This window comes from Clarias gariepinus, chromosome 2, assembly GCF_024256425.1.
Source record: "Clarias gariepinus isolate MV-2021 ecotype Netherlands chromosome 2, CGAR_prim_01v2, whole genome shotgun sequence".
In the NCBI taxonomy this organism is placed as follows: Eukaryota; Metazoa; Chordata; class Actinopteri; order Siluriformes; family Clariidae; genus Clarias; species Clarias gariepinus.
The window spans coordinates 19,359,991-19,368,105 of NC_071101.1; the positions used below are offsets into that span (position 1 = coordinate 19,359,991).

Below are 8,115 nucleotides of genomic sequence, written 5' to 3' on the forward strand. Positions count from 1 at the left end.
TTCCCATTATTTCTTACGAGAAAATTTGGTTTACGAGTGTTTTGGAATATGAGCCCACTTCCAGAACAAATTATGCTCGTAATCCAAGGTTCCACTGTACTGCATATAGTACAATTTCATAACAAAAGTAACAATAGGCAAAAAAAACCATTTTCTGTGCAGCAAATGTAACCACACATTTAAGGATATAGGTCAAATCACTAAGAGCCCAGGAGGGTACAGTAAATAAATAAAATTATAAGTTTTCTATTAAAAAGGTGCTAAATCATTATATACAACTATTTATCACATTGACAACAACAGAATCAGCAACTTATAAGTAATTTAACAGACTACAAAACTTAACATTTCTCTAAAAAACTATTTCTATGATTAAAAAAAGAATGATAAATTCTGTGGTGTGTCAACGCATAAGTATCAAATCAAAGTTTATATGTTGACACACCTAGTGAGTTAGTGACTGTTAATCAGTCATAAGTAACAAACAGTCAAAGTACACTGCTGGAAAATTAGTGGTAAGCTGAGATGAGGCAGTTTGGTTCACTGCATCGATGTATGGCAACATCATCTGTAACTGAAGGTGAGGCAGATGCACTTGGATGAAAAAGCTTAGGGGTGTTTCAGCATTTCCTCCCTTTAGGTTCTTTGAACAAAATTGGAAGCAGAACATAGAGTAGGTCTCTAGTTGATATTCATATACGTTGGTTCCAGGTCAATACCTGGAAACATAAAAAAATCTTAAAACAAGAGGACAAGAACACTGGACACTTTTGCTCATAATTGAAAAAAAAAAAACATATATAAATTCACTGCCTGAAATGTCAATTACGTAAAACAAACTGCCCTATGTAAATGCAGGAGGAGAAAGAAAGAAGAAAGAATCAAACAACATCACACTACACTCTGTCAACTAGCAGACTACACCTAATTAATTTTTAACTGTCTAATTGGTACCCACATTTATCATACTGTTTGCATAAAGTAATATATGCATATAATATAGAATCATGCAAGTTTTTCCCCCTAAATCCAAAATCACACTTACTGTAGTTATACAAACACATTTTCATTTCATCAACTCACTTTCAGTAACTGCTTCCTGGTCAGAGTCTTGGTGAAGCAAAAGCCTGTGGTGGAAAAAACACAGAACAGAGGAGACACAACTAATAATTATGTGTGGGTGCACTGCTAGCTCAAAACTTGTTTCTATGCAACCAAATAAAGTAAACATTTTAGATCATTTGGTTAACTCATTCAAGGTTTTGTTTGAGTTATGATACAAAAGAAAATAGAAAAAGTTAGAGTTGTTGTTTTTATTAATTCAACAATTAGTTACGTTTTACTGTAATTCTTTTTAAATGACTATTTAAATTACTATTTTGAACACCATATATATATATATACACACACACACACACACACACACACTGTCTATACAGTGGTGTTCAAAATAATAGCAGTGTGTTGAAAAAAGTGAGTAAAGCTCCATATCCATATAATAACTTTAAATTTAAATCACATAAATGCATTGGACACCCTGCACATTCTATTCTGAAACACAACATGAAGAAAAATGTGTTAAATGTATTATTAGTTTAATGCAGTGGTTCTTAAACATTTTCTGTCATTCCCCACTTAAGGGGGTGGGCGAATTTTCAAGCCCCACTTGTCAACAAAATGATAACGAAAATGGCCAAGTTTACTATTTATTGAAATATCAATTTCTAAACCAATAAGATCAAATAACGCCAAGATCAAAAACAGATAAAATACACGTGCTATTGTTATAACATGCTTACTTCATCACTTATCTAGAGCTTTCTTTCGAAGAAGTCGAGTGGCTTATTAACGTGACTGGGGTGTGTTGTCTCTAAGTGTCTTCCTATTTTGTTGGGTCTTATGCTGTCTGCTGTCAGCGGTTTAAGACACAAAACACACACAGGTCCATCCTTTGCCCCCTTACCATCCCCACCATGATTCCAAGCGCAACATAGGCTTCATCATAGGCTTTTTGGTTGATTAGGCTGATGATGCTGAATCATCTGCTTTTTTGTGGTCCATGTAACAAATGTTTTCATTGACGTTATTATGCTCACTACATACAGTATGCTACTGACCCGGTGTTATGCTCTAAAATGACAACATGTATATTTTTATATTGCTTATTTTATAATAAAAATCGTTTCCTGTAATTTTTCACCACAAACAATATTTATTTAGTGTAATTTGTGATAAATAATTTGTTATTTGTACATTGACAAACCCCTGCAAAATGAATGTGCCATAAAATAATCATTTTTGGGGGATTTGTATTAATCGTCTCGACAGCTGTCACGTGCCTAGGGTTAATTATAATAGTAATAATATATTTGATAATAATAAACCTTTGAATGTATGTCCTAATATAATATTTGATAGAGATTATGTAGGGGGGCAATCCGTGGCAGGGGGGGATTTTAGCGCATAACACCGGTTTGTGTCTGCGGTAAAGTTAGTTTGATATTCGCATCTCCGAATTCAATAGCTGCGTAAATAATTCCTCTCTACATTGTCTTTAAGCTACATCCGCCTTAAATTATACATGTTTAAAAGCCTAAACACCATTATTTTCTATGGCGCAACGAATGATTTAGGGATCATCGCAAAATGCCACACACCAATAAAAAGCATAGAACGAGATTGATCTTCCCTTCTGTTCAGCGCCTGAAGGATCAAAAAGCAACTTTGTTACCACACTGGAAACTAGAAATGCCAGACTAGTACTGCCTGATAAAATATTATTTTTTTAACAAAAATACAGAAACATCAGCATACTGTACACATTTGAATAAATACAATTACATATATAATACCGAATGTTTCCTTATATATTGTTACTCTGCAATTAACATGCCGACGTTAAACCGTAATTGTTGCACTATGGTTCCACTTTATTTTAATTTACTTGTATTAATGATCCATGATGGAATGATCCAAAAGCATGAATTATAAAAGAAGTGCAGAAAAAGATAGGCTGCTCTGCTAAAATGATACCAAATCATTTTTAAGCTTTAAAATGGAGACCAAAACTAGAAAGACGTGGAAGAAAATGGAAAACTACCATTCGAATGGATCGAAGAATAACAAAATTGACTTAAAGAACATCTAAAGTTGTTAGTACTGTTAGAAAACAACTATGTGAAGCCAAGCTATCAGCAAAGAAGTTCCATGTTGAAAAAAAGACATGTGCTAAAGAGGTTACAGTTTGCCAATGAACACATTGACTGGCCTAAAGAGAAATGGTGCAATATTTTGTGGACTGATGAAAGCAAGATTGTTCTTTTTGGGTCAAGGCGACGCAGACAGTTTGTCAGGTGACCCCCAAACATTGAATTCAAGCCACAGTACATTGTGAAGACAATGAAGCAAGAAGGCACAAGCACCATGATATGGGATGCTTCTTGTACTATTGTGTTGGGCCTATTTATCACATTTCAGGGATCAGGGGTCAATTTGAGTATATCAAAATACTTAATGAGGTCACGTTGCCTTATACCGAAGAGGAAATGCCCTTAATATCGGTGTTTTAACAATAAAACGACCCACCAGTAACACACCAGTAAGCAAGCAGCAACTTGGTTCCAGACCAACAAGATTAACGTTATAGAGTGGCCAGCCCAATCCCCAGACTTTAATCCAAAAAAAAAAAAACTTGTGGGCTGACATTAAAAATTCTTTTTCTGAAGCAAAACCAAGAAATGCAGAAGAATTGTGGCATGTAGTACAATTGTCATAGATGTGAAGCAGTTCTCAAAAACCATGTTTATACAACTAACTATTAATTCAAAGATGCACAGAAAAGCATTTTTGTTTAAATGGTAAATTCATCACTTTGTAAAGATGAGTGATGACTGCTATTTTTTTAAACAGGCTAATATTTGTTTTTCTTCACTTACATTAAAAGTTATATAAATTATAACTTATAATACATTTAGCTCATTTTTCTTCATGTTGTGATCCAGAATTGAATGTTCAGGGTGTCCAATGCAATTATGTGATTTAAATGAGAAGGTATTATATGGAGCTTTAATCACTGTTTTTCAACACACTGCTATTACTTTGAACACCACTGTGTTTTAATTCAGTTACAAACTTGCAACTGACAAGAATATTTTAACCCTTATAATAAGAAAGACAATACTCAGACTTTAGATTAGAGAAAAACTGCACATGAATCTATTATGTCCCACTTTCACTTCATAGGTTTCACAAAATATACTTGTAGACCTGGTTAAAGTTAACATAGTTTACACTGAGCAATACTCACTTTCACTCAAGCTTTCTCTATACCTCTTATGCTGTACAGGGTCTCAGAAAGCCCAGGGGACATGGGGCACAGCCCGTATAGGGTGCCAATTCATCAAAGGGCAATTTGGAATTGCCAATTAGCCTACTCTGCATGTATTTGAATTGTGGAATGGAACCGGAATACCTGAAGGAAATCCATCAAGCACAGGGAGAACATGCAAACTCATGTACACACACTGCCCACTGTACGTGCATGTTATTCACACATTCTGACGCGTGTCTTTTGTTACACAGTTTCACTGACGACTTTAGACGTTTCATTGATTTCTTTGTCTCTTGTTTATTTTAAACATCAAAGTACCACGGTTGTTACAGTTTCCTGCATAAATCCACTGTAGTCACGACAAGTCGCTTGCTGTGTTCTGTAGCTTTGATAGATTACAGTTACTACAACTCATTTTACTGTATTCCTTTTAGCTTACTGTCTCACGGTCAAAATCTTGTGTGCTCCACACCTTTCTGTATCCTTCCGTGTCTCTACAACAACAACAACTAACCTGTGATAGACATGAAACTACATAACTGTGGGATGATGTCACAGAACAACTCATGAAATGATGTCACAATACAAATTATGAGTATGATACTTAATGCTTAATGCTTAACTAATAAACTGAAATAAGATAAACATAACAACAAATCACAAGAATGAAATATGGCCCTTACACCCACAATGCTAACCACTACAGTATGCCACCATGAAGCCCACTGAGCAATAATGCAAAGAATGCTTTGCTGCTGTGATGACATTTCAAATATAAATTTAAAAAGGTGTCATTTTTTGGTTATTTCTGTCCCAGGGGTGTTCTATCATGACAGGACCTTCCTAACAAGTTTTTTTGTTGTTTATTTTGTATTATTTACACATTTTATGCAGTTGCCTTCAATTATTTAAGTACTACCAATTTATCTAAGATAACAGTATGTGTAGAGTTTGACCTGATAGAATCACATGATTTCTGACCTTCTCAAATGACGGATGATGATGATGATGATGATAATGATCACAGGACAGATAATGGGCAACACCACCGCCAAAACAATTGTAACAGTGTTTGCTGTATAGAGTTAGAATCAAAGGTAAGTGATTCATCAAAATACGCAATACGTTTTTCTACATTTATTTTTTATGGAAATGCATAAATAAATGGCTAATCAACAAATCATCAAAAGATTATTTTCTTCTTTCTTGTGACATGTGCCTGTGACTTTTTTCATTTATTCAAATATGAACTCTGGGTGCATAGTTGAACACATCTTGACCTTGTTGTGTGGTTTTATATGATACACATATTAGGTTGCAGTGGTAAATACTTCTGGATAAATTAAAGCGAAAAGAAGGGATGCATGGGGCTAAATGTTAAAAAGAAACGTGAGTTGCTTTACATTGAGGGTCCAATAGTTTTGCAGTAATTCTGGCAAAAGGTGTTATAGAGAAGACTGACTGCTGAATGTCCACAAGTTTGTCTTTGATTTCCATGTAGGTGAACAGAACCAAGGCCACCCTGCAAAAAAGGGCGAATAATGTTACTAATTATGAACTACTTTACTATATGGATTATATTCTTCTTCTGTACAAGTTTTTACAGTTACTTTACTTTTATCCTTACCTGTATTCCTGATTAGTCAGAGGTCCATTTTTATAATCTGTATTCCCAATTACGTATGCATCATTCTTACTTCCTATTTCAATTGTAATTATGCTGCTTTTGGTAATGCTATTGTCATTTAATTTTAAAACAGCGAGATAGGTTTTTGTTTTTTTTTGTAGATAATCATTATACGTCATTGTTAGGCAATTACTGGAAATGTTACCTGAAATTAAATTAAAAACATTTTTGTTATAAAAAAAGGTTTAAAATATCATGCTTCAAAGCATCAAGCTCAGAAATATTATTAATAAAAAAAAAATCATACTGTTTGAGTCAGTCGACAGCAGAACACCATAAGCTTGAATTGGTCCATTGGTGCTATTCAGAAGACTCTCATTAAATTGCAGAGTTATTACAGTCTGGTTCCTTGCAGTGACCACTATTACTACATCATCTAGATTATTGGGCACTGGTGGCTCTTAATTGATAGGGTACAAAGAAGCACATGATTATTTTGCTTAATACATAAAAAGCAACAGCTATGCAATTTATCATGTTAGCTACACAGAACTAACAATATAAACTCTTTATAAGTTGTACATAACATTATTACAACATTATTATAACAACAAATGAACAAAAGTAAATCACATGCCTGTAATGCCTGTTCTGCATGTAAAGTCCCTTGTGGAACTCTCACCACATCCATGGGTTGAAATAATCACTGTGTAAGAGCTAAAATATTGGAGGTTAGTATAAAAAATGTAGTTGCAGACAGCATTGCAAGATGGAACAAAGTTGCTGAATAAGTGATTGAGACTGATATTGAATCCATTGTTGCTGCCTGGAGGATTTGTCCATGTTACGTTTAGCAGAGCTGGTGCAGTGCGATTTGGTCCTTCACAGCTTATGTTAAAGACAGGACTTGCACCTTGACGAAATGGATAGTACATTACTATAGTAGATATATTATACTATGATAGTTAATTTTACTAGATTAGTAGAATTTAACAAGAATAAAAATTTTCAGTCATAAATTTGTTATAAATATATACAGTATGTAATCCTGGATCAATGTAACAAGGGGTTGGAAAACATTATCAAGAGATGTGGCTAGCGCTCCCATGATATCCAATGAAATTCTATTTCCCTTTAATGATTGGTAGAGTGCCACTTTATATGATTAAATGTGAGTAGTCCTTCATACAATAAAATGTCAAATTGAACACTTTACAAATCATTTTTAAGAGAACTCAAAATAGCTTAAACATGCTCAGTAAAAACTGGAGTGTGAACACAAACACAGGGTTTAACAACAACCACAAGGTGTTTTGGCTTGTTTTTTGTTGTTGTTGTTTTTACTAGAAAAGATGACATTCACTATAGATTACTATTATTTTTTATTTTGCTAGGCATTTAAAATATGAGCGGTGTTGAAGTCAAACTGGAAGGAGTAAAACTGATTTACTGAAACTGAACTGACATTTTCAGAGGAATTCAAGCCCAGGTAATAGTGATACACTATATTAATAGTGATAAACCCTACATACAGTATGATGTTTGAACGCATCTGAGTGCTGAGTGAAAATTAATTGGAGTAATAATAAGACCCCACCTTCCTATTATTCAGTGTGTTATCAATATCCTTAAAGTTACAGTACAACATGCTCAACAGTGTTTAAACCCTCTCACTTTTTAAGCTGACATTTAATCTTATGAAACCTACTTGTGCAAGTAGAAAGGTCAACTCGGGATCCTTCTGTTGTATTATCAGCAGCAACAGCTGAGACTGTAAATGTGTAATTTGTTCCAGGTTGTAGATTGGAAATGTTAAAGGCAGTTACAGAAGTTAAAGATGTTGAAGACATACTGCCGCTTATCCACTGTACCCTAAAGAATGATGTCTCTCCTAAGGGTTCAGTCCAGTCCAGATTTACAGATGTGTTTGTGACTCCAGAGAATGAGAGATTTCTGACAATGCCCGGCTCTATGGAAAGGATTGTGTGTTACAGAAGAAAATAGTAAATTTGCTATACACTGAAACAAGTGATTTTGGAGAGTGGTAAATATATAATCTGTGGAAACCATATAAAATTTACATGATTATTGCAGCCAGCCAACGAATCCTTAAGTAATGGGTAAATTCTATCTATGCTACCCATTCGTTAACAGTAAG

General features: G+C 34.3%; 1 long non-coding RNA gene across 1 annotated transcript; it reads right to left on the reverse strand.

Annotated features, from left to right (window-relative positions):
• Positions 1 to 348: 348 nt before the first annotated feature.
• LOC128505664 (uncharacterized) lies at positions 349 to 5,402 on the reverse strand. Its single transcript, XR_008355602.1, has 3 exons — positions 5,312 to 5,402; positions 1,084 to 1,127; positions 349 to 719 (listed from the first exon to the last, which is right to left on the reverse strand). It is a non-coding gene; the product is annotated as an uncharacterized LOC128505664 (long non-coding RNA).
• Positions 5,403 to 8,115: the final 2,713 nt, after the last annotated feature.